General features: G+C 52.0%; 2 long non-coding RNA genes across 2 annotated transcripts; both read left to right on the top strand.

Annotated features, from left to right (window-relative positions):
- The first annotated feature begins 1,241 nt into the window (after positions 1 to 1,241).
- Positions 1,242 to 8,842, top strand: LOC133220251 (uncharacterized). Its single transcript, XR_009727675.1, has 3 exons — positions 1,242 to 1,425; positions 7,013 to 7,083; positions 8,695 to 8,842. It is a non-coding gene; the product is annotated as an uncharacterized LOC133220251 (long non-coding RNA).
- Positions 8,843 to 9,219: 377 nt separating this feature from the next.
- LOC133220250 (uncharacterized) lies at positions 9,220 to 10,210 on the top strand. Its single transcript, XR_009727674.1, has 2 exons — positions 9,220 to 10,033; positions 10,117 to 10,210. It is a non-coding gene; the product is annotated as an uncharacterized LOC133220250 (long non-coding RNA).
- The last annotated feature ends 14,300 nt before the right edge of the window (positions 10,211 to 24,510 follow it).

Here is a 24,510-nt window from a genome sequence, read left to right as displayed (position 1 = left end):
ATTATCCCCATCTTACCATCAGGAAGCTCCAGCATGGCAAGAATAGGCGACCTCTCCAAGGTCACGCAGCGTGGCAGTGACAGAGATGGATTCAGAGCCCAGGAGGGGGCTTCCACAACCCTCCCGCTCTTTATTTTTTATTGCATTTAAAAATAAACCACTGTTATTAAATATCATAATACCCATCATAGATTTTAGACTTGAACTGCTTCCAGAGATGCTAAATGATAAATATAGCTATTATCAGAATAAGCACTCAGAGAAATTGATAGCTAGCATTTGTTTAATGAGTGTGTGTACAAACACACGCGGAGGCACGCATGTGCTGAGCGGGGAGACCTTCCCATCCACATTTAGAAGGAGAACTTCTTATCTAAGAATGAACCAGCAGCTTGCAGAGCTGAACACCCCAGGAAATCCTGGAGAGACGGTTTTGGGATTAGGGAGCAGTTGGCACTGATGCAGAGGGTTGACCAATGTACAGGGGGGTTGGAGGAATCCGCGCATCAGCACCACATCAGTTGATCCCTCACAGCTCCAGGGCTGGGACGGAATCCCCCCTGTGTTAGGGATGTGTTCCATGAGCAGTGAAAGTGTAACATCCATGCACAGACCCCAGGGCTGGGGGAGCGGGATCTGGTCCCCTTTAACGTGATGCTGCCTTTGCTTCTGCCCTGGATGGAGGGCTGGAGCACAGTGCACCCCTGTGCATGCAGGCACAGGGCTCGGGCAAGCTCAGAGCCTCAACAGAGGCAGCGTTAAATCCTGTCATGCAAAAGGTCACAGCGAGACCCAGCAAATGCCCCGTTTAACAACGGGGAGAAATATTTTTCTCGGTGACCTTTGAGGATGAGGTTTAATTGCGCTCTGCAGTCATTCACGGGGCGCTGGTGCAGCCGTGCAGGCGAATGATGAGGGCTTGAAGGGTCGTTAAAGCGGGACTCTCCGCTTTGCTGGGTTAGTTTCCCAGTGCCGCTGTCCCCAGAGCTGCTGCTGTGACCAAGGCAGTGATGCTGTAGTGAGGGAGCTGGGATGGAGAGGTCTGTGGGATGAGGGGGTGCTTTGCGTCAGTGCAGTTACAGCCTCTCCGCATGCAGGATGCAGGAGCTGTGGTACATGGGGTACAGGAACACCCCCGGGTGTAAGGCAAGGGATGGGCTCCCAGCTTGTTTGGAGATGAAGCTCAGAGAGAGCACCTGGTGGGGAGCAGCAGCTGCTGCCCATTACGGGGAGCCTTTAAGATGGTGCGGCCCAGGGCAGCCTGCTCCTAACAGGAGATGGGTGAGCTGAGAGTAGCAGGGGTGCTTTCTGCAGGGCTCACCCATGTCCTGGAGGCAGAAAGCACACAGAGGGGCACCTCTGCCAGCAGAGATGGGTCTGGTGGTGCTCTCAAGGCCTGTTTGGAAAGCAGGAGGCTCCTATAAGGTATGTGTGCTGTTTTCTCTCTTTTTAGCCTGGTGTGTGTCAGAATCACTGCAACTTATTCCTTTGGTGCTACTTCTGCTGCTCATGGGGATGCTTGCTCGAGGCTCCTGCAGCAATGTAGCCGCTGTCCCTTCTCCCAGATCCCTCATCCCTGGCAGCCCTATGCCATGGAGCCAGGGTCGTTTGCAGCAATCAATAGGTTAAAGCTTTCCTGGTCCCTGTCCTGGGGCAGCTCTTCCAAACAGTATTTGCCACAGTATTTGCAGGTGGTGTAGGTGAAAATGTTAATGATCATAATTGAGGACTAATTATCTGCTGCTGGCAACCGCTGCCAGGTATCGTGGATGGCACAGAAGGAGAGGCCAAGCGAGGGTCCTCCTTCCAAGAGTGGCTGCACTTAGTGATGCTGCAGTGAGTGACTGTGAGTCTGTGCAGCTTCCCTCCAGGCCTGCTCAGTAACTCGTCCTGCTGGAGATGCCCTAAGCTAGGATCACTTCAGGATGCTGAGCACCCTTAGGCCCTGTGAGTTTGGGGGGGACGTTTTGGGGCTGAATGCTTCTTTGAAATGCATTGTGGTTCACGTTGGATGTGGATGGACAAGGGGAGCTCATGAAACCCCACATTGTGGCCAGGAATGGCACCACTTCCTGCAGGATTAGGACGTTTCACTAATCAGCATAGTGCTCTTTTGCTGAAGGGATGCAATTGCATCGTGCTGGATGTGAAGCTGCTGACACGGGGGTGCCCGTGCTGGCAGGTCAGTGCCCCATCTCCTGTCCATCCTCCTCCCTGCCATGCTTTATTTATGTATGTTTTAGCAGAAGTGTAATACAAATAAAGCGCCGCTATAAAGATGTCAGGAAAAGTTCAAACCTATTCATTATCCATTTCGCTTAGGTTAAAATTTCCATCAAGGCTGCTTGGTTTTGACTTGAGTCGCTTTCCTTTTAATGAGCTTGATATAGAAGGTAAAAGATGCTAATTCATCCTTACATCTCTATCATCTCCCAGCTTCTGCTATATAAAGCATCAAGGTCGCATTCTGGGGAAATGTCTTTTTACCAAAGGTGCCATAATAATAATGAAGAAGCAATTTGTTTCAGCAAACTGCCTACAGTAATGAAGCTTAATTATAACCGTGTTATTAATACTGCTGCTTAAGGTAATTCACTTCTGAGCGGGGCGCAGAACAGTAAACTATAATTTAAACAAGAATCGAGACCTAATTTAAATCACCAGATCTGCTGTGGGGAAAGGCAAACAGAACGCGGCGGCGGAGCGCTCCCGGCTCGGCTTCCCAGGCTCTCGTTTTCAGCCAGGTCCTTCCTCCCCAGGGTCAGCTTCTCCTCCCCGCTCCGAGGCTGCTGCACTTTGGATGCTCTTCCCTTTCTTTTCCAGGCCCCCGATTCCCCCTTCCTCCATAACGAGCTGCGCTGTGAGCCCTGACATCCTCCTTCTCCCAGTCCCTCATTATCTCTGGTTCTTCCTGCGCTCCCTCACCTCAAAGCCTCCTCTCTACTCCCACTCCCTCCAGCAGCATCTCTGCTTCAATGTGGTTACACTGGCTCTGCGGAGCCAAATGACAGGAGGTGAGATTTCTGCTTTGCCAGTAATAATGTTCCCTTCAAGCCCCGCGTGGGTAGGAAGAGGAGTAAGGAACCGCAGCATCCTCTGTCCCTTCCCATTCCTCCTCGGGGCTCGCTGTCAAAGCTGTATGTCCAAATCCTGGCGTGCAGAATCCATTCACCCGCACAGGGTTCAGGCAGCTCAGTTTGCTCAGCGATTACACCCCAGCTCACCCTTGTCACTGCCAGGGCTCAGCATCCTGACAGGGAGGAGGAGGAGGGCCGGGGGAGAAGTAAATAGGTGGAGTGTTTCTTCTTGGAAAGGGGGGGAAAGCCTCCATCACTGTTCCACTTGACTGCAGCCTCCCGCAGGCTGTTTCATCTCATATTATCTAAGCTCCAAGGGGGTGTCCAATTTGAGGAACAATAACTATAAAGTCATTTGCAGTCCCCCGCTGTGGCACAGCACATGATAGCCTGTGTAAAGCAGCAAACAGCCTTGATGGCCCCTTCTGCCGTGCCGGGCTCGGGCAGCGGTGTGCTGCTGGTGAGCTAAACCAGTTCCTTGGTGGTGAAGGGCTCTGCTGTAGAGCTGGTGCTCATCTCATGATGGGAGCAGCCCAAGGGCAAGGCTGGAGCCCACTGCATCCCTACGGGGAGGTCAGCGGGGCCAGTGCTGATGGCTCTTACCCCCTGCACGCTGCAGACCCGCTCTGCACTAACTGCTGCTTCCATCCAAGCTGCTCTAAGAGGTCACTGCAGCCGCGATGAGCTCAAGCTGATCCTGCCTGTGGAGCTGGATCTAGAGCAGGAAACAGGGGATATGTGATAGGTTGGTGTCCTGCCTTCACAGTGTGCTGGGGGCTTCCTGCTCCTTGCTTGGAGTGGTGCTGGGGGCACCCCAGGAGGTTGGTGTGTGCCTTGATGGCTGTGGGGCAGTGGCAATGGGAGTTCTCTGGGCACTGGATGCAGGTCTGCTCCTTCTGAACCAAATATTCCCCCAAGGAAAGCTCTTCCTCCTCTTCTCTGCAGCACAGACTGACTCATCCTGCTGTTTTCAGCCTTCTTGTTTCCATTATTTCCATTGGAAATAACACCTACCTGAGGCTGGAGCTCAGCCCTGCTCCTCCACCTCTGCAGGCAGATGTGGCTCAGTCAGGGGCAGTCACTAGACTTTTCCTATGTTAAACATGGAGTAAACATCTTCCAGCCTGAAAGCTGGACCTGTATCCCCAGGGTGTTTCCTTTTGGTCACAGTGCACCCAACAAATCTTTTCTCCTGTATCCTCAGAGATGCACTCAGCTCTGCTCAGCTTGGTTCCCCCTGCTCACAGGGGGCTGTGTTACAGAGCCACCATCTCATGCTGCGACATCCCTGCTCCTGCTGGGCTGCTCTGGGTCCCGCAGCACCGGTGAGCCGTGCTGGCTCATCCCACTGCCTGCTCTGATGGCACACTTCATAGCTGCGCTCCTGAACTACAGCCTTAATCCCTGATAAGAGACTTGATCTCAGCAGGAAAGAGTCAACTGGCAAATGCTGTGAGTGATATAAAGCAGCCCGGCGGGGCTGAATGCATTACCTGGAGGTTATTTTAAGAAAAACAGGGAAGAGAAAAATAGAGGGAAGAAACAGCAAGAAAAATGGAGGTGAATCCCCGGTACTGAGCTTCCCTGTGCACATGTGTCACCTTACCAAGCACTGGGGCATCCCAAGCCCTCCTCACACTAATGCTTCAGTTAAGAACCAAGCCCAGCAGAGGTCTGGGAGATGGAGGCCCAGGTGGAATAGACTGTGGGCGTCCCTCCATCTCACTGTGCAGCTCAGCTGCTGTGGGCCCTTTGAGAAGGTGCTGCAGTGCCCAAGGTGAAGCTCTCATGGACCACAGCAGGATGCTTTCTGTGCTGTCCTTTTGCCTTGCTTATGCTGTCCCTGGGCAGAGGGGTTTGTGATGCCCATGTGAGGTCAGGCACTGGGTTTCCTTTCCTTTCCTGGTGGAAAAGGGTTCCCCAGGCTGGGAACAGGGTGGGATGCAGAGCTCTGTGCTCCCAGCATCACTGCTCTGCTGAGCAGCTGCAAGACCAGGGCATCAGCAAGCTCCATCCTTCTGGGAGGTGGACCAAGATGGATATCAGGAGAGCAGAAAATAATGGATTCACCTGGTGAATGGGATTGAGGAAAAGCTTTTCTGCAGAAATACACTTGCTAGGGCTGCTTAAAGAATAAATTGAGTCAAAATGAGGAACTCCGTGACAATTTATACAGATGTTCTACATGATTCAATACTGGGAGAGAAGGATGAACCTATTACAGTAATTAACTTATTGCACATCAAAGCAAACGCGCTAAAGAGGCTTTTCTGTGCAGCGGGCCTATTCAGCGGAGGAAGAAAAGAGAGCGACAAGGCTGTGTGAGGATGGTGGGCAGAGCATCCTCATCTATCCAGAGCAGGTCTGGCTAGCCTGGATCTAGTTTAAGGCAGAGTTTGAGATGGGGAGAAAAAGTACTCAGCAGGGACCGTGGGAAGAGCAGAAGTTTTAATTGGGTTTTATCTATTAGTTAATCAGGAAGTATTTTGGTGACAATTAGGTCAAAGCCTCTGGCATGTCTGTGAAGCAGCCATCTATCATTAGGCCTACCTGGGCTCGCAGAGTGATATTTATGAGTTCCCAACTGGTGAAAAAGCCCTTCTAAGAAATAAGGTGAAAAGCATGGTGGTGTCCATGGGGGGACGGCTGTCAGCTGTGATTGATGGCTGGCAGCGGGCAAGAGCAGATGTTTGTTGGGTCCAGCATTGCTTGCAAACCTTGGTGCGTCAGCAGCAGCTGCTCCTGCGCTGAGTGGATGTGAGGGGGTGTCCCATAGGGCTGAGCTGGGAGTGCTGGGGCTGCCGGGGGGCTCCAGGGCATGGCCTGACCTGGGTGTGAGGCTCCACGGCCAGATGGCAGCAGGAGCATTCACTGGCCCTGTGGGAGCTGCTCCTGGGGCCTGTGGAGCTGGGCTCATTGGGGCTGCAGTGAGCACATGGAGCTGCTGTGCACAGAGACAAGTCTGAATGAGTCTGCTCTGCACAAATGTGTTTAAGTCCTTGAAGCTCAGTCAGGTACCCGATTATGCTGTTCTTGAATGGGATAGAAAAGGGAGCAGTGGAGGAGGTTGCCCAAAGCTCAGCATGGGTGGGACAAATGATCCCCGTTAAATCTGTGCAGGACAGAGCAGCAGCCTTGGGGGAAAAGCCATTTCAGCATCCTTCAGTTTCATTTTCCTTTTGAGCTAATGTGGGTCCATCCCAACTGCCCTGACCTGTTAGGAAGGGACCAAGCCAAATGATGTCTGAAAGTCTGAGGAGTTAAACCACCAGCTAAAACCTGTACTTTTCAATTCTGAAAACAATGTGGATAAAGGGAAGGAAGCTCATTTATTGCAAAGAAGTGAAAGACTCGAAAAGCAGCTACAAAGCATTTCTTCACTTGTGGAGATGAAATGCTTCAGCTGGTGCTCTCGGGCTGTGTTTGCTGACTCTGCTTTGCTGCCTCATTTACTGCCATTTTCTGGATCTCAAACTTTTGGTTCAGTTTGAGATGGACCTGATTGGTTTTAATCTCCTCAGTTCTCGGCACAGAGGGGAATTGTTTCCCTCCCTGCTCAGGTTTGTGAGTGAATCCTCCCTCTGCAGAATTCACTTGGCTCAAAACAGTCAGGGGCTGCTGACCTGCGGGTCACCCTTCAAGGCGTGTTTGCTCATTCGGGCTGCATCGGAGGCTGTGGATCGAGTAAGAGGTCAGGGTTTTCCCTCGGGAGCCAGGCAGAAAGGCTGTTAAGTTGGTTTTATTAGCGGAGACCTTCAGAGAGATGCACAGACCAAAGCAGAGGAGGCACTGCAGGATTTTTTTTCACTCCTAAGGCTTTCTGAGCAGGAAAGCAGCACCCATGGAAAAGAACCTCATTTGTTTTCTCCTTCATAGCTCTGATAGAAGAGAAACGAACTGGGCATCTCATTAACCATTTGCTTTCCCACTTGCAGCTCGGGGAAGGACATCGTGTGCTGGAGCAGAACCTCGGGGGCACAGAGGGAGCAATCACACTGAAATAGAGGTGAGGTGAGGCTTTGCTCGTGGATGCCTTTGAGTGGAGCCTGTGGACCTCGGATGCTAGTGTTGGCACTCGGGTATCCGGGGGGGTCCTCGCTAAAACAAGCACTTGTCTGTTTCCCTGAGCCCTTCCCTTTAATGAGCTGCGGTGCAGGCTGCTCAGCAGTAGATACATTGGGCACGTCTCTGCTCCGGGTTAAGTGGTAATTACTTCTAATTAGGAGCCACTAAATATTTTATATGCTTTGGACTACCGCAAGTGACCAGCGGAAACGCAGGCGGGCTGCAGAACGTGTGCAAGTCCTCAGTGCAGCCTCCCCATAGGGTCCCATTAGGGCCACCTCAGCCCTGCACTAGGGATGCAAAACAGGATGAGAACTTCCCATTGCGTCTTACAGCGGGAGCATGGGCGGGTAATTCCAACCCCTTGGCCTCTTTTCTGTTGCAAAATGAGGGCAGCAGCAGCTGCAGGGATGCATAGGAGCACACCTATGGAATTCTCCCATCCTCCCGCTCCTCCTCCGCCCGCCCTGGCAGGGAGCAGGATTCGCAGCCGCAGCTTTGCCTTTTATTACTCTTCTGTTCTGTAATAAACAGCAGTGGGGATCCGTGGTTATTTAAACACCCCGTGCTTCTGAAGCCTGACTTGGGCGGCGTTTTTCCACAGCATATGTTGGAGTTTGCAGGGAGCGCAGCCGCGCTCCAGTCACCATTTGGCTTCCCTCAGCCACAGACTGCGGCGCTAATTAGGGGAGGGCTCCCCTTGCGCTCCGGGGGAGGCCGAGCACAGCAATTAGCGTGTTGCAGAGATCCCGGAATAGCCGAGGCAGAGCTCAGCCTGGGGCAGGCTGAAGGGGAAGGAGCAGGAGCCTTCATCCCGGGTGGAGATGTCCTGGTCTGTTGTGTGCTGGATGCAGGGCCTGCTGCTGCCTTCACACTCTCAGCCCTCCACAGCAACCACGAGCTGTGCACATGCCCCTCCAAAGGGAGATGACCAATTCCATAGCAAAGCTTTGGAGCTGCATTACTTAACACGGGGTGGGTGCCCTTCATCATATGTCCTCGGGCACTAGCCTGCAGTAAGCTCCCAGTGCTTGTGCAGGCTGGGTTTGCACGGAGGGCACCAGCGCTGTCCTGGTGTATTTGTGCAGTGTGCAATGCAAAACCGGGTTTATAGAATGAAAATGAACTTTCTTCTCCCCCAAGGTGGTGGGGCACAGAGCACTCCAACTCCGGCCATTTCTCTTTCTGTTTGTGCCTGCCCAGCCAAACAGCAGCAGGGAGCAGAGCTGTGGTGCTGGATCCCACTCCCTGAGCAGAGCTAGCCCTGCTTCAGAGGATGTCTGCAAGCTGCTCCCTAACTTTGTTTAGATCTCCCTACATTAATTGCAAGGAAAAGGGCTGCAAAGTTCAGACTGGGAGAGGGGGATCTTTGATGTAGAAGGCTGTTGTCTTTGAATAAAGCTTTATATTATTATGTAAAGCATAAAGGGCAGTAGTTAGAATTCTGTGCTGATTAATGTAATAACTGTGTCTTTCCGGGCTCTTCCCCCTCCTTTCTGTAACGAGTGAGGGGGAGGAAGACTCGCTTCAGAAATGAACCTTTTTCTCCCAGCCTCATGGTGCAGGACTTCTCACGGAAGGAAGGAAGGGCTCACACCACCGGCCTGCAGCAGGAGGGGACATGGCAAGAGGCAGAGGAAGCAGCTCCATGAGGCTAGAGGGGGATTGGTACCCACTGCCCCAGGTAGGAGGGTTGCACTGGCCCCCGGATGGGTGATGCTGGCTTGGCACTGGTGGTGTGTGCAGCACATCCACCTCGCAGCCCCCCTGTACCCCCAAAGACCGCTTTACACGGTGCTCTCCCCAGCCCAGCGGCAACGCTGCTGCTGGAGGCGCTGTGTGAGCAGCAAACCCTCCCTCCTGATCGATCGCAGACGTGGGGGGTCACCTAATTGGGCCCTGCTCACCGAGAGCTCTTACACCAGAGCCCGGGCGCGGATCTCCAGATGTCTGCGAGATCATAAATCAAGTTCCGAGCCCGGCGCAGCCTCCTGCTCTCTGCTCCATCGATCCACTGCCGCCGAGCACTCCGCAGGAGGATGCAGGATGCTGCGGCGCCGGCCCGGCCCGGCCCGGAGCAGGAGCTGCTCCTGGATGCCCTGGGGGTGTTTCTCTTTGCGAGTCTGTTGGTTTAGGAATGAAATTCGCTCGGGTTTGTCGCGTTGTTTGTTCTGGCGCTGGCTTTGGAAACGCTCCAAGGGTGTTGGCTAAACAGAAGCTAATTAGTTGCTGGTGCTTGGTTTTGCCCAGCACAGGCTGGGGTAGGAGCCTCTCCTCCCCGTCCTGCCCCATTCCCTGCTGGGGCTGCAGCTGCTTCTGCCTCACAGCTCACTCCCATTCTTCACCGCCACAACCAGAGCCCTCATGTTTGTGCTCAGCCTGGTTTCAGGCAGGACTGAAAAGCCCGATTTAACAAGAAAAAGCTGTTCCAAATGTGATTTCTTCATACACGCATGGCCATGGTGTGCATCCCTTGTGGGAATTTTGCTAAAGCAGCCTCTTTCTGCTCTCTCCAGATGAGCAGAGCTCGGATCTGTTCTTCTCACACCTTCCTGCCTGAGGTTATGCCTATGGAGGACAGCTGGGAGCAGTCCTCATCATCAGCCCTGTGCCCGCATCCTGCTTCAGGAGCAGCCGGAGGAGCCCTCCTGGTATGGAGGTGCTTGGACCAGGCTTTCCCACCAGCCCCAGCAGGGTCCCACCTTCATAAACCTAGACGGTGTATGGGGGGGGGGGGGGGGCTGTTGTCTGGGACCCTCTTTGCTGCTGGAGCCAATCCTATATCCAACACGCTCACTGTTTGTCCTTGGAGCTTGCTCAAGAGGCTGCGCGCTCCCTCGGATGCCCCCAGAAGGGATGTTGGGAGCAGGAATAATCACCACAGAGCCAAGGTAAAAACACAATAATCAAAGACCAGTCCTAAAAACTCTGCTTTAATCTTTGTGCTGCCAGACCCAGCCTCCCTTTCATCTAGGACTCTGCTGTTCTCTTGTTACTCCGCATTCGGAGAAACCACAGGGCTGGGAGAGGGGAAGAAAAAAGATGAGATTAAACTAATGAGCAGGTAAGCAGGTTGATTATTGTGTCTGATCCTTCCTTCCTTCCTGTTAATTTCTCTGAACCAATTTGGGAAGAAGAGCCCACACGAACTTTGCAACACACTGTTGTGGCCATTTCCTTCCCTACACCCTTTATCCTAACGATGTTCAGGTCTGATTTGCAGAGCTGCTTTAAGGATGCATCAGCCAAGCTGAGCTGATGACAGTATTTGCTGCTTTGGGCTTCTGATGATTATATATGTGTTATGGCATAATGGTGCAATATACAAGCCGGAGAAATGGATGAGCATCCTCCAGCCTGTTGCTGAAAGCCGTCCTGAGACTCATAAAAAGGTCAAGGTTAGGAATCTCTGCAGGACTTGGAGGTGTTCTGCATCCAACAGGGACACAAGGTAGTTTAAACTGGAAATGTGGAAAGGGGTGGGAGAGGAAGGTCGAATCCTTGGGGTGCTGAGGCAGCTCTGGCTCAAACCACTGGGCTTTCTGCAAGTGTTCTGGGTGTTTCTGACTGTTCCCAGCTCCGGGTGCCCAGGGAGCAGGGTGATGCTGTGTGTGCTGCTGCTCTGGGTCTCGCTTTCCCACGGGGACAGAGGCCACGTCGATGCCATTAGGAAGAGCCACATCCTGGATCCCACATCTCATTAATCCAGCCAGTGAGTAGCCAAATGCGAGAGGTGATCGATCAAGCCTCGGTGGAAGCGTTCTGTGCCCGGGGCTGGGCTGCTGCCAGGCGGGAATGCTGCAGGAAGGGAGGACAACCTGCATGGGGGGTGTGCGGTGGGGAAGTGAGCTCTGCATCCCTAGCTCATCTCAATGAGCAGTTTGGATCAGGGAGGAGGGTGCTCCAGCAGTGGGGGCTCATAAACCTTCAGTTTAGTAGCTGTGGACTGGGAAAGGGAGGCAGCCTGGAGAAGGAGCCCTGGCCCGATGACCCCTTGTCATGGGTGGTAATGGAGGGGGGGGGGGGGTGTCACACTTTGCTCATTTCCCAGGCTCAGGACATCCTCTTCCTTCCCAAACTTCTGTTTCTAATGATGTTTGTTCCAAAGCCGATTTCCTGCTTTGTTTCCACCTGCAGCCTCCTTTCAATCCAATTAGTGCCTCATTGATAGTTCCTTGGATTCTGGTGATGGAGTCTGGGTGACCCCTGAGTTTGAGGTCCATCTCTCAGACTCCCGTAAGGAGCTGCCTGATGCATCCCCTCTTTTGCCTTCGCTTACCAGAGCTGCCTGCCCGGCTCTGAAGTGTTGGTGCTGTCTCCAAAATAGAAAGCTTTTCAATTAAGAAACTTACTTTTTAGGGCTCATTAAAAAGAGAGAGAGAGAAGAGAGGGGTTTTCTTCTTTGTGAGTAATTATTATTAATGGCCTTTCTTCTTAGCAGAGGTTTGTTAGCTCTGGAGGAAGGGGAACGCTGGCAGGCTCCTGCACAGGGGGACTGTAACTGGAAGTGACGGAGAATGATGTCTCCTACATTATTTCATTAGCAGCAGAAGACATCTGAGGGAATACGTGCTGGGGATGCGGTCGGGCGAGATTCCCACCTCATCTCTTCAGACAGGCACTGCTCCATTGCTGTAGGAAGCCTTTTGTCCCCTGCAGCCCTGCAAGCACAAGGCAAACTCCCAGTAACTGAATGGAGCACAGCCAGGGCAGGCAGACAGGGGCTCACTGGAGTCGGCACCGTGCAAAGCACACTCCAGCTCCTCCATACCCTGCCCCGGCCTCCCCCTTTCCCCTGCACATCAAAGCATCCTAGCACAGCACCGTACATGACCCACTTTTGTATCCAGAGCATCTGCTCCTGTTTGAAAGCTCCTAATGCCGCAGTAATCCCGGATGATCAAAGACTCCCACATCCACCCACAGGTACCACACAAACAAGCAGGAGCCCGGAGCAAGGCTGATGGACGAGGTGCTGTGGGCACAGACCTGTACAGAGCATCCCTTCCCGGAGCAGCACTGGCTCTGAGCTCTGCTGGAGCAGAAAATGGGACACGTCCCTGGGAAGCCTGGTCTTGGCCTCGCTGGGAAATCCGAGCTGAGCAGGATGCCTGTGTCTGCCAAACCAGGGAAGCTCTGCTGTCCTTTGCAATACAGGAATGACTGAAGTGAGAATGCTGGATCTTTGTGGAACACATCATCATTCCCTGCTGTGTTGGAGAGTGATGCATCAAACCCCCTGCAAATGCTGAACGTGGGGCATACCCCTGATGCTATCCTGACTGCTGTGCTGCTTGTCTGGGAAATCCAGGTTCAGGCACCCTGCAAACCACTTCTGCTGCTGAGGAGTGCCTACTGCAACTGATGGCCTGAGAACTACTTCACTGGTCTATTTCTGTAATGGCTCTGATGAATGCTGAGGTTTTGGAGAAGGATGGAGAGGCCTTTGCATGACCCCACCAAACTGTTACCCTTCAGGGACAGGCAAGCCCCCACACTGAAGAACACTTGACTGATGGCCAAGGCTCTACATCATAACCACTGCCTCCCCGTTCGCACTAACTACCCTCCTCCTCACCACTCCTGAGAGTGACAAATGCCATGGGTTTAATGGAGATGGGATTCCCCTGGCACTCCCCCCAATCCCTCTAAGCCATGAAGGAGGATGTAGGCAGGACAGGGCACACGGGGAGCAGCCTTCAAAAGAAACATTCCCTCTCTACCTGTGTCATCCCTAACAGTCAGCCCAGACTGATTTTTCCCCCAGGTGTATTTCCTCAGCTAAAGCTGCTTCGTTTCCTGTAGTAGGAGCAATAGAGTCATTTCTCATGTTCAAATAATGTGTTTTGGTTTGGGTCTCTTGCAGATGGGTGCCTCTTTGCACTGCCATGGCACAGCCAGCCCCTTGGCAGCTCCCAAGCAGTGCTCTTGGCAGAGCTGGGCAATGGGGAAGGATGGCAGAGGTGGGAACCAGAGCGGTGGATTCAACCCCCTCTTCAAAGCCATCAGCTCCGTCTATTATCCCATTATGCAGACCAAACATCCCCAAACTCCAGGTCATTAACAAACAGGCTGGGTGATGAGGATGTGCCCCTAGGACCCACCTAACTGCTGGCCCTCCCTCTGGCAGGGGTGGGGAAAGGAGCCCTGAGAGGGTTTACAGCATCCCCCTAACCTGTGGGGCTATAAATCACAGCCTGCTGAGTACCCATTATATACAAATCGGAGGTAAGGTTACTCCAGAGAGCCAATTAGTGCAAATCTAGGCCTGGTAATTGCAGCATGATCAGATCCTGCTCATATCTCTGGGCAGATAAGGCACTGGGAAGCAATCTCTGAACGCAATAGCAGTTATTATTACAGCTTCACCTCTGGTCTGCAAAGCCTCTGGGGAGCTCGGTGTCAGGCAACATGCTGCAGCTCTGGGAGCAGGAAGGAGCTGCATGTGAAGCATGGGTGCTGCTAGCTCTTCCCTGCTCCAGTCTCTGCTCAGGGCTGGATGTCTCTGTCACCAGGGATGGTGAGGTGTGGGTGCTCCGGCTGCTGTCTCTGGTTTACACTTCCCTCTACCAGGGTATAAGGAGTGGGGGATCCCAAGCAGATGTGATTGTTGAACAGAGCATCCTTGGGATGCACTGTGTGTGTGGGATGTGCAGTGAGGCTGAAGTTGGATTCAGGGCCCTCGGGAAAAGGCACTGGGTGTTCTGTATGTGCCAAGTGTGTGCTTTGAACCAACTGGTTCCAGTAATTGTTCTGAAATTAGAGGCTGTATAACACTGGGAACAGAGCAGTAAAGGATCCTAAGTCTCCCTGATGGTTCTGGTTGTTAATGTCTGCCTGTAGCTTAATTACACCATCAATTCCATTAAATAGTGAGGGAACTAACTGGGATTTAATGAATACATGGAAAGGAATAAATTGGACTTGCAGTGTAACTGATATCCCTTTATGGAATTGGAAGAAACTGGAACGGAGATTCAATTTCTGCTAAGTAAAATCAGGGAAAGAAAGGAATACAGATTAAGGGCCTGACCTGTAGTGGCAGCTCCAGCACTGTGGTGGCAGTGCCCACGGGTTGTGACACCCTGGGCAGGGACATGAACCCGGTGAGCATGGTGTAGCTGCGTGCTCAGCTCTGTCAGGGTGCTCCTGAGCTCCACACCTTCCTGCAGGACACAGGCCTGTCCCTTCCTTCCCTCGCTTTAACCCCACATTGCAGTGGAAGATGTTTGCTTTTTTTGCTTTAATAACTCCACACTGTTTGCTCTCGAGGTGTTGAAGCACCCGGACACATTTCCTCTGTGTTGACGAGGAGCAAACAGTCCAGCAGAACACGGGTTCCTGGAAACAGGCAGTGTTTGCAGAGGAAAGCCAGAGGCGTTCCTGGATTGCCTCATTGAGAGGGAACACTGACACTGCTTGTTCTGTTTCATGCTGGACCCTGCGTGAGAGCTGGGTTGAGCCGATGCTAAGTGCACACGATGTTGGTTTTAGCATGAAGGGAGCTGTGTCCGATGTGAACTGCAACAGGCTGAGCCGGAGGGCCTGTGGGGAAGGAATGAGTTATTCCCACAGCAAGCACCTTGCTTAGGCTTTACTGTTGGCTTTACATGGTGGTGCAGCCACGGCTGGAGAGCATCCTGATGCTGCTGAGTCATCAAGCAGCCGCGTTAATTAGAGCACAGGCTTTCAGCTGCTGTGGTTTCCCAGGGCTGGAACAAGCCCAGCGTTGCTGTGTCCTCCTCCCTCCCGCGATGAACTAACTCACCGAGGCAGGCTTGCTCCCATTACCCGGGCAGTGATCCGCCTGTTGTCAGCGCTCGGCAAACACCACCAGCAGCAGCTGGGGCAGCGCTCGGGGGCTGCCAATTCAGCCGCTCTCACCCGCGTTCGGGTTATGCTGAAGCACAAAGGGAGCTCAGGCAGAAAGGCAGCAAGCGGTGCTGCGGGAAGCAGCGGAACCGCGGCAGGCTGCGAGCGCTGCGCACCACGGAACTCAGCTGCTCTGCTGCCTCCATCTCTCGGCCTCGCCACAAACTGCTCCCGGGCTCCTTCTCCGGAGCTGACACGGGAGTTTTCCCCGGTACACCCAGCTGAAGTCCACGCTTGCTGACAGCTCAGCCCCCGCCGTGCCACGTAGGCATGAGCAGAAATAGCTGCGCTGCTCCCTCTGCATCCTCACGGGCGAGCGGAGCCGGGGGTGCCCCGGGGGCTGCAGCATCAACAGCGGGATGAGGCCCCGTTGCCTCCTGCCTTTGCTGCCTGCTCTTCCCTGCCCACCTTTGGCAGCCTTCCCTCACCTTCCCCTTCCCCGCAGTAAGGTGGGATGCGGCGGACGAGCGGCAGTGACCGATGTGCAGGGCTGATGGTCTGTATGGCGATGCTGAAAGGGGTCGCGACTCTCTAAGTGCTCGTCAGGATGAAGGATGATGAGACACTTCCCTCCTGTCCCGCTGCTAATGATGCTCGGGCTGCCAGGGTTGCCGGGGCTTTTAGTTTCTTTTCTCTCCCTGTTTATTTGTTTAATTCAGTTATTTGCTTTAGGTTTCTCCCTGCTCCATCCTCTGCCTGCTTCCCCTCTGGCTTCTGCAGCTATTTGTGCTGGATCCCGAGCAGTTACCACTCTGAACATTTAATTAGGTGCTTGGATGGAACCTGGAATTGTGTCTGTGAGAGCTCCATAGCGACTTGGCTCTTCACTTGGGATTCCAGGCCACTTTGAGAGAGCAGGGGGCATGGGACCCGTTGGGGTTTGTTTTTTTCCCTGCTCTATTTGAGATACGGTGTTGGTCTTTTAAGCCCCTGCCTTTTGTGCCTGTTTTATTTTCCCCTGTCACCGAACAATAGGACTTGTCCTGCCGTTATCCATTCCGTGGGAGCGCATTATGAGAGCTCAGCGTGCGCAGGGGGCTGGAGGAAGGGAAGCAGCGGTACCATCGGCAGAGCTCCGGCTCCAGCCCCCCCCCAGCAGCCCCATCCATTGCTTCTGATTTCAAGGTGGCCCCAAACAGTGAGGAAACCACACCAGCCCCCGCTTCATTGTCTCTCAATGAGTACATGCTCAATGAAGCACAAGTACCGCCTTTCCTCAGCATCAGCACATAAAGGCTTGGAAGTGTGAGCAGCCACTAATAAATTACTCCCCAAATTGACAGTTTGGGCTTTTTTTCCTCTTCCTGTAAAACGAGTGAAAACGATGCCAGGCTCTTCCTTACCGCTCCCTTTTATTTTGTTGTAAAGGATCAGACACAGGGGCTCCAGCGTGAATAAACTCAGATTTATGTCTCCATCAGCCGGATCCTTAAACTTCGCCAGTACTTAAAACGTACACGTTTTAACTTGAAAAATCACCAGGTTTGTCCAAAGGAAGGCTTCTCCCATAAACCAGGAAACTCATTTGAAGGGAGAAATTCTCCACCGAAGCGAACCCAGGCACTCATAAAAAAGTTAAACCAGGCATAAAGGGAAATGTCAGCTCTGGGGGAGAGCCAGATGTCTCTCTCTTTTTTTCTCCTTTTTCATATTTTTATAACCTAGATCAGATTATAGCAGAATATATGAATGTCTCGGGCAGGGAGGGGGATGCAGCAGGAGGAGGGTTGTGCTTCCAGCCTTTAACTTGGTGTAATGTGGAGCGCTCGACAAAGAAAAACAGTTTTTCATTTCTAAATAAAGCACTTGCGAGTGACACGTTTATTGCTGGCAAAGAATTACTCAAATAAGAGACACTGTCAGCTATTTATTTTAAAAGCTTTTTTTTTTTTTTTTTTTTTTTTTTGTTAGTTTGGGAAAAAGGAGACATCAAAAGCCCTTTCCATTCTGCTCAATATTCCTTTAAAAGCTTTAAAATACAGTGGATTTTCCTGTCCGAAGTTGCCTTTCTGGTGCTCCCAGGGCTCTGGGGGGCCCTTGTGGGGAGCTGAGGTGCAGAGCTCCCATCCCAGCTGAAGGAAGCCCTATGGGTCATGCAGAGGATTTGCTGGATGATGCTGGATCGTGCTCTTGTTATTCCACTGCATTATGGCATTATGAATTATGGCATTTTTCAGGCTCCCAGCATGATGTGGATGGTCAGGATGGGTTGAAACGGGTGGATGCTGAGCTGCTGAACACCGACATAACTCAAAAGCAGCCCTGTGCTTATTGCTACCCAAGGCAATGCATTGCTGCCCGCGCTTCGATGCCACGGAGGCTGGCAGTGCTCCACCAGCAGCTTCCAGGAGGGAAGAGAAATGGAGACCCCGAGGGCTGGGAGCGCAGCAACCTGTAACTACCACAACGCAGGAGCCGAGCCAAGTGCTGCACGCTGGGACCTGATGATAGCAAATGCACAGGGGCTCGTGGCTCCATTTATCCAGAGCACTGCGGGTCCCCGGAGCTGCTGCTGGAATGTGCCTGGACGAGCAGGAGTGAAGAAGGCAAAGAGAGGAAAGGGCAGGGATGCGATGGGCTGAGGCCGTGTGGGTCCATGCTGATGTTCTTCACCCACGGCTTGCCCTCCCCTCTCCCTCTAAATCCAAATACCCTCTACTTCATCTGTGCTGTTTTGTATTTGTTCTTTCATCAGCTTTTCATCTCAGTTACTTTCTTTTCTTCCCAGATTATTCCGTTTCTCCTACCTTCCCCCTTTTCTGTTCCTTTCACTCTATAATTGGATCATTTGCAGTTTATAGGAAGGATGAGAAACAAAAGGTATTGACAACCCAAACATCCAAAATTATATGTCATGCTCAAAAAAGGGAGATGAAAAGAAAATCTGGATCCTCTTTCTTTGCATTCTGATTTCTGAATCCACAGAGCTCATTAGTTTCCTGTGTTCAGGGTTTTTTCTCTGTGTGTGTAAACTAGAAATCTACTTTTAGGAAGAGCTGTAGCCGGTTGACTCCAGAGGCTGGCGACTGATGACAGACAACAGTGTCAAAGCCTGCGGTAACTGCTCAGCATTAAACCCTCTTTGTGGGCGTAGCTTTACGTTCAGGCCCAACACTTTTCACACTGGCCCTTGGCAAAGATGGTCAGCTATTCTCTGGACAAAAATGAGTGGGGTTTTAATGTGGAATTACTTGCAGCGAGTGGCTCCCAGCTACTCCGCGGCTGCAGTTCCTGACTTCCAGCTCTGTGTGCTGAGAACAGGAGTCGCTGCTGCCCCTGCCAAGCTTGGGATTCAGCAGCTCCGGCTCCAGAGCATCACTCCTATTGTTGAAGCTCCTCCTGGCACCAGGGCCAGGGCGCCCGGAGGCAGGGACCGAAGGCTCTGTTCGGGTCAGCCTGCCAGCGTCTGACCAAGCTCAGAGCGATTACTGCTGGCAGGAGCCCAAGCCATCCATCTCGGTGAATTTCCCTCCGGGGGCTGCCCCGTTAGTAGCAAATAACTAATTATTGCTGTCAGCTTTAATAAAAAAACATTAGTTGAAAGATATTTCCCCCCTGTAACTTCCCGGCGCTGTATAAATTACCGGAGTCAAAACTAACTTCTAAATTGAGTAATTCCAGCCATTTGTCAGCCTCCAAGAATTGCTTTAATTAGTGCTGGTTAATAAAGTGTTTAGGTAATTAGCAGAACACTTGTCCTGCCTCTGCTTTCTTTTCCTTCTCTTGCTTATGACAACTCAAACCCATTAATTGGCATCCGGGCTTCACGAGTTATTGGCCTTTTCTGCTTTTCACTCTTCCTTTGTATTAAGGTACGGGTGAGACGATTAATGGTTACTCCTGGAAGCCGTGTCCGCTGATGGAGTTCTCAGAGCTCTCCCTCTTCCTGGCTGGTTTTCCCAGCACGGGCAGCAGGAGCACGCTGGCTCCCAGGGGAGGGATCAAAAGCAGCCACAGCAGCCGATTCCCAGCGGGGAGCCGGGAGGATGCGCTCAGGGAGCCTCTCCTGTCTGCAGTGAACGTGGCGCTGTCAGCAAGGCACCTTCGTGGGGCTCCTGCTGGGCTAGGGGGGCTGGAGCTTTGCTTCCATCCCACAAACCTGTCACTGCACCAGAGATCAGTGTTTGAACGTGCTGCTGGGCAGGGAGGCGGGCCGGGATGGGCACTGCAGCAGCATCCTCTTTGCCCTCTCATCTTGCTCTGGCTTCAAATGCTGCCCATGCCCATTGCCTGGCTCTGGAGCAAACTGCTCCAGTGTGGGGGTTCCACCGGGTAGGACCTGTCCTTTTCACCTGACCAGACAACTGTGACCCTCAGCAGCCAAGTGACTGGGACTGAGGACCACAGGAACCGGGGTGGTGGGGAAGGAGTTAAGGCAGCCCTGCCTGGTGCAGAAGCACAGCTGTTGGCTGTGAGTGGAGATTTGCAGAGGCTGTGAGGAATTAGGGCCTTCCAGGACTATAAAAGGGCTGATGCGGGGGGCACTGGGACTTTGTGTGCTGGAGAAGGGAGAGGAGCAGAGAGGAAGGATCATGAGCATGTCCAGGAGGTGAGTGTTGTGTTGGGCACAAAGGTGGGGCTCTTCTCAGGGTTTGTGTCTTCCTCTTGTGTTGTGGGAACCTCTGCTCCTGGAACAGTTTCTTCTGCCTCTCTGTGACTGGTGCTCCCACAGCTCACTTGGTAGGCAGCTGAAAGCAGCTGGATTCATTGGGTTCGCTTGGTAAATAGAGCTGTTTGACAGATGCTCATGCTTCACATTTTAAGTACTTGAGGATTAGTTAGTTTAGAAGTTATCCTCATGGAAAGATCCTCACTCTTTGAGGCTAAAAGCTGGCAGGGATCCAGGTTGGCCCTGTAATGCTAGAAGGATATACCCCTTCCATGGGACTTAAACCCAGCACTTCCCTGTCCTTTAACCCATAGTGATATGTCACTGATCAGTGCAGTTGGTTCTAATAGCTCCCCAGGTAGATTTGGGAGAGCAACGAGTTGAACATAAAAATCCCTTTATTATTGCCATTCTGCTTTTATATACCCATCAAGCTTTCATATTTAATCTCCTACATCACAATAGCTGATCATTTTTAACATTTGACATTGATAAAGTGCCCGCTGCTATTATTCTGACATACTATAAAACATTACACCCATTTGCAATAGAAAAGGCAAAGAATCAATACTCAGCCCCATTTTCCAGCATGGCAGTAAATCACAGGGAGCCTAACAAATTGTTTTAAACCTAAGCACCTTCAGAACCAATAAAGAACCCAACTGATCCCTGTCCATTGTCATACCTGTCACACATCTCTTCTGCTAAATGGGCACCTGGGTGTTCATACCAAAACAGCCATCCCATCACCTTGGTCCCATGGGGGAAGTTCTGGGAGTGCAGCTGGGAGTACATGTTGTGGATGAACTATAAGTTCCTTTGGGCAACTGGGTGGGATGTGTGGGGATGCTCTACAAGTTACCTCTGGTGAAGGATGTTGAATGAAACTCATGCTTCGCCCAGTGCTGCAAGGCAAATTGATGCTCCTGACCCTGCTGCAGGGTCAGCCCTGTCTGTGGGTGTTGCAGAAATGGTCCCACATTGTTTGCTTCCTGATGTGTCTGTTGCTGGAGGGCAGATACCTTGCTGTGTGTGAGGGTGTCCGCATTGTCGCCGATGCTATGAGTTGTGTGCATCCCTGTGCAGCCCCTTGCATCCAGTCATGGAAAGGTACAGGGAACAAAAAGCAGGCGCATGGTTTTTCCATCTGAGATGAGGTGTGCACAGTTTATGAGTGGTTTTGGCACGTCTGCTGTCAAATAGCTCCTCAATAACAAGGTTTACCTGGGCTGACTGATCTATAGGGACCTGGCTCCCAGACCCCAAGCATGACGTTTTGAATGTGTCTTCATTTCATTTGTAAGGGATTAAATGAACGTGTTTTGACAAGATTGATCATATGGAGGTTCGGGTGATTTCTCTTTGTGGCTTCAATCTATAGCTTGTACAACTGGCAGAATATTATTGTGTCTCATTAAAATAATGCATGGCTGGTGGGTGCTGCTGCACACAGGAAACAAATGGTCAGGGAGTTCCCTCTGCTGAGTCTGCCCCACAGTAGGTGATGGCAGCATCACCTCCCATGTCAGTGTCCTGGTCCCGGGTTAGATGGTTATTTAAGCTGTGCTCTGTGGAAGGATGCTCTGAGCTAACTCGTGCTGTTAATACTGGCTGGGAGGAGGAGGAGGCACACTTTCCAGTCCCTTTGTTTCTGTGCATACCCATATCTTTAGCCATGATGTTCCTGTTATTCTCACCATTCCAAGAGGGGCTCTGTGGTGCCATGTGCTGGTGCTGTGGGGGTACCTCAGGGGTCTGGTTTGGTCTTTCAGACCCTGCAAAATGTTCTGCAGCTTTGGGACTGAGCTTTGATGCAGGATGGGGTTTTCCCTGTGGGATGAGGGGATTTTGCTGGACACGTGCCCATCCACATGGCTTTCAGCCCAGCACAACTGCAGTCAGCTTCTGAACTGTTTCCTGTGCAGCTGCTGCCAGTAGGACCATTGGAATGGAGTAGGAGCATGGAAAGACAAGTGTGCTTGTTTGCTGGCTGAAGTCAGAGTCACCGCAAGGCTTTGCAGGGCTGGGCTGGTCCCAATTCATCCCACACCTTCTGGGTTTTCCTCTCTTGCTAAGTCACAGCCGTTTGTGGTGTTGCTCTTCAGCACACGCCTGAATGGGAATAGGAGAGGACTTTTTCCCTCTGCTGTTCTCAGCTTGTCAGCAAGACTTACCTCCTTCCTGCTTGGGTCCAGGCGTAGGAAGCCGTTACCCTTGGACAGCAGGTGAAGGCAGCAGTCTTCTAGGTGTTAGCTGGCAATTTGCATTGCTGCATTATGCATGGGGGGCAGAAAACATGGGAGTAAAGTACAAGGAGCAGGAAATCATTGTGGTGGTTTTAATCTGGAAGGCGAGATCGAAGTGCTGTTTGTAGGTTGTCTTTAATGGCCCCTCAATTGGTAATTAGTGTTATATTATCACACATCTTTAATAGAATATTGATGCTGTTGGCAGAGATATAATCCCAGTGTCAAGAGCAATTCTGCTCTGTCCAGTGCATTGTACTTGTTACAGCAGAGCCGGTAGAAGGCTTGTCTGGTGCACCTCCAATCGCTTGGATGTAGTGCTTCACCACAGGACATCACAGAAACACATGGTAATGACTTGCTTTGGGAGCAGGAGGTGCCGGCTCATCCCCACTGATCCAGACATGCAGGAATAGGGGCAGAGCATCCCTCATGGTACAGCACAGTTGGGCATCAGCTCTTTATCTAAGCCCCTTCAGTTTCCATTTGAAAGCACATGAAGCAATAATAAATACCAAGCCAGGAAAGTTAATCTCCATCCACAGCATGGTAGTAAATGGGAACTTAAACAAAAAATCAATGCTGAGCTGTTCATTCCCACATCCTCATGGGGCTGGATTCAGGCATGGTGGGATGCTGCAGCCAGCCCCTTCCTTTGGGGTGGTGCTGGGAAGCTGCACATCCTGGGAGCCTTTTCCTCTGCTGGAGCCCGGGAGGTCTCGTTTATTGGTGGGCATCAGGCCCTGGGTTTATTCAGCTGAGTTCATTTTACTTCTTGCACCTCGGGACCATAAGAACTGTTTAATGAATCACATCCCAGCTCTTCCGATGCGTGCGCAGGATAACACAGTCCTCCTGCAGTTGCCTCTCAAGTGACAGCAAAGGGAAACGGGGCTCGATACTTCCCCTGTTATCTCCACCCACCAAGGACCGTGCTGCTGTCCCTCCTTCCCCTTGAGCCCTCCTCTCCTCTCGCTCCCATCAAGGATTTCTCAGCCATCCTTCAAGGGCACAGACAGCATCCTTCAGCCATGCCCTGTCTGGAGTGCTGGGAAGGGAACCTTTAACTCCCTGCTTGTCCCCAGCCCACAGCAAGATCCCTGATGGAACCCAGCCCCAGTCCCTCCCCTGGGATGGCCCCTGTGTCGCCCCTCGCCGGGGTGGCACTCGCAGCTCTGATGGATGTGCTTGCTGGAAGAGTGTTGCATCCCAGCGGAGCGATGTTGTGCGTGTTCCCGGTACAGCGTAATGTCAAATATCAATCATGCACGATAAACACAGTTTGAAAGCGAAGGACGCTTCAGAAGAACAGCAGAGAGGAATTTCAGAGCTAATCTGGAGCCCTGCTTCCCCCAGAGCAGGATGGGACCAGAGAGGGGGCCCCCATCAGTGATTCCTGGAGGAACTGGGTTTCTGTGCAAGCTCAGCACCCTTCTTTTCTTCTGGGATGAGAGAGTTTTGTTACTGCAGAAGCCATTGTACTGAGATAGCCATAAACAACGTCCCACGCTCAAGACTGCTGCAAGCATCCCAAACCCTGTAAGCTTCTGGATTGGGAAAATCACTTCTGGGAAGCCTTTGAGGTCAGGGAAAGCTTCTCTTTCCATAGCACCTTAAAGGTCCTTCCGGGACTCTTGGACTGGCTCTCCCTTGTCCCCCCGCTTCCTTCCAGCAAGGGGAGCTGCAAACCCATCTCAGAAGGGAAGACAGTTCAAGCTTTGGGCTCCTACTCTGGATCCCTCCAGGATTACCCCAGCAGCCATGGCTGCCTTGCCTCTGCAGTGGCTCCAGCCTGGCTCTCCCATTGGATCCAGCATTCTCGGCTCCTTCACTCACGAGCCCTGATTTAAAAACGGCCCATGGATGCCTCCTCCGATGCATCAAGCCGCCTTAAACAACCTTGTGCTGGAGCAGGCACAGTAAATGTGCTGGGGCTCCGCTGCTTCCATTTCCGTGTCTCCCTGATTGATTCCTTTTTTCCCTTTCAGTGCCTTCAGCCTCAATTAAGTAAAATGGCTTAGTATGAGCCTGCATTACAGTCATAGTCCCATTGACATTTACACTTGAGCATGGTTTTTTTAAGCACCCTACTCTACGGGAACCTTTAAATAGCCTTGTTTCCATTTTGTTGCGTGTCAGTGCTGATGACAGGGTACAAAACTCTCCAGGAGAAGAGCAAGGAGGCACGAGCTGCAGAACCTGCTCCTCTTTCTGCACACACAAGCTTTCTGCAAGGCTCGGACGGATAAAGCCTGAGCTCCATGGATATGAAAGAGAAAGCTGATGAAAACAGATCCCAGCTCTGGAGGTTGGAAGCATTGATGCTGTTGCTCAGCACACATGGGGCACAAGCCATAGCAGTGTGTGGCATGCTGGCTCTCTGCTGCTGGAGGGATGCAGTGCAGTGCAGCACAGCATCCCATTCCCAATGACTCCCAGCTGGCTCTAGAGCTCTTGGGAAAGTTAATCCGTAGTCTTTAAACCAATCCTGGAGCAGGGATATGGTGGATGAGAGCCACTAACAAGTGATTTCTCTTCCAAATGCTCCCAGCACGTTCCAGAGCCTGGATGTATTTAACTTTTAGCAAGATACCAGCAATCAGAACTCTCTTCTTCGTAGCCACAAAAGCATCTGCAGCGA

This window comes from Neopsephotus bourkii, unplaced genomic scaffold (assembly GCF_033783945.1).
Source record: "Neopsephotus bourkii isolate Nb327-2 ecotype Australia unplaced genomic scaffold, CSIRO-AGI_Nbou_v1 NB_1433, whole genome shotgun sequence".
Classification (NCBI taxonomy): Eukaryota; Metazoa; Chordata; class Aves; order Psittaciformes; family Psittacidae; genus Neopsephotus; species Neopsephotus bourkii.
This window is presented reverse-complemented; position numbering and strand designations above follow the sequence as displayed.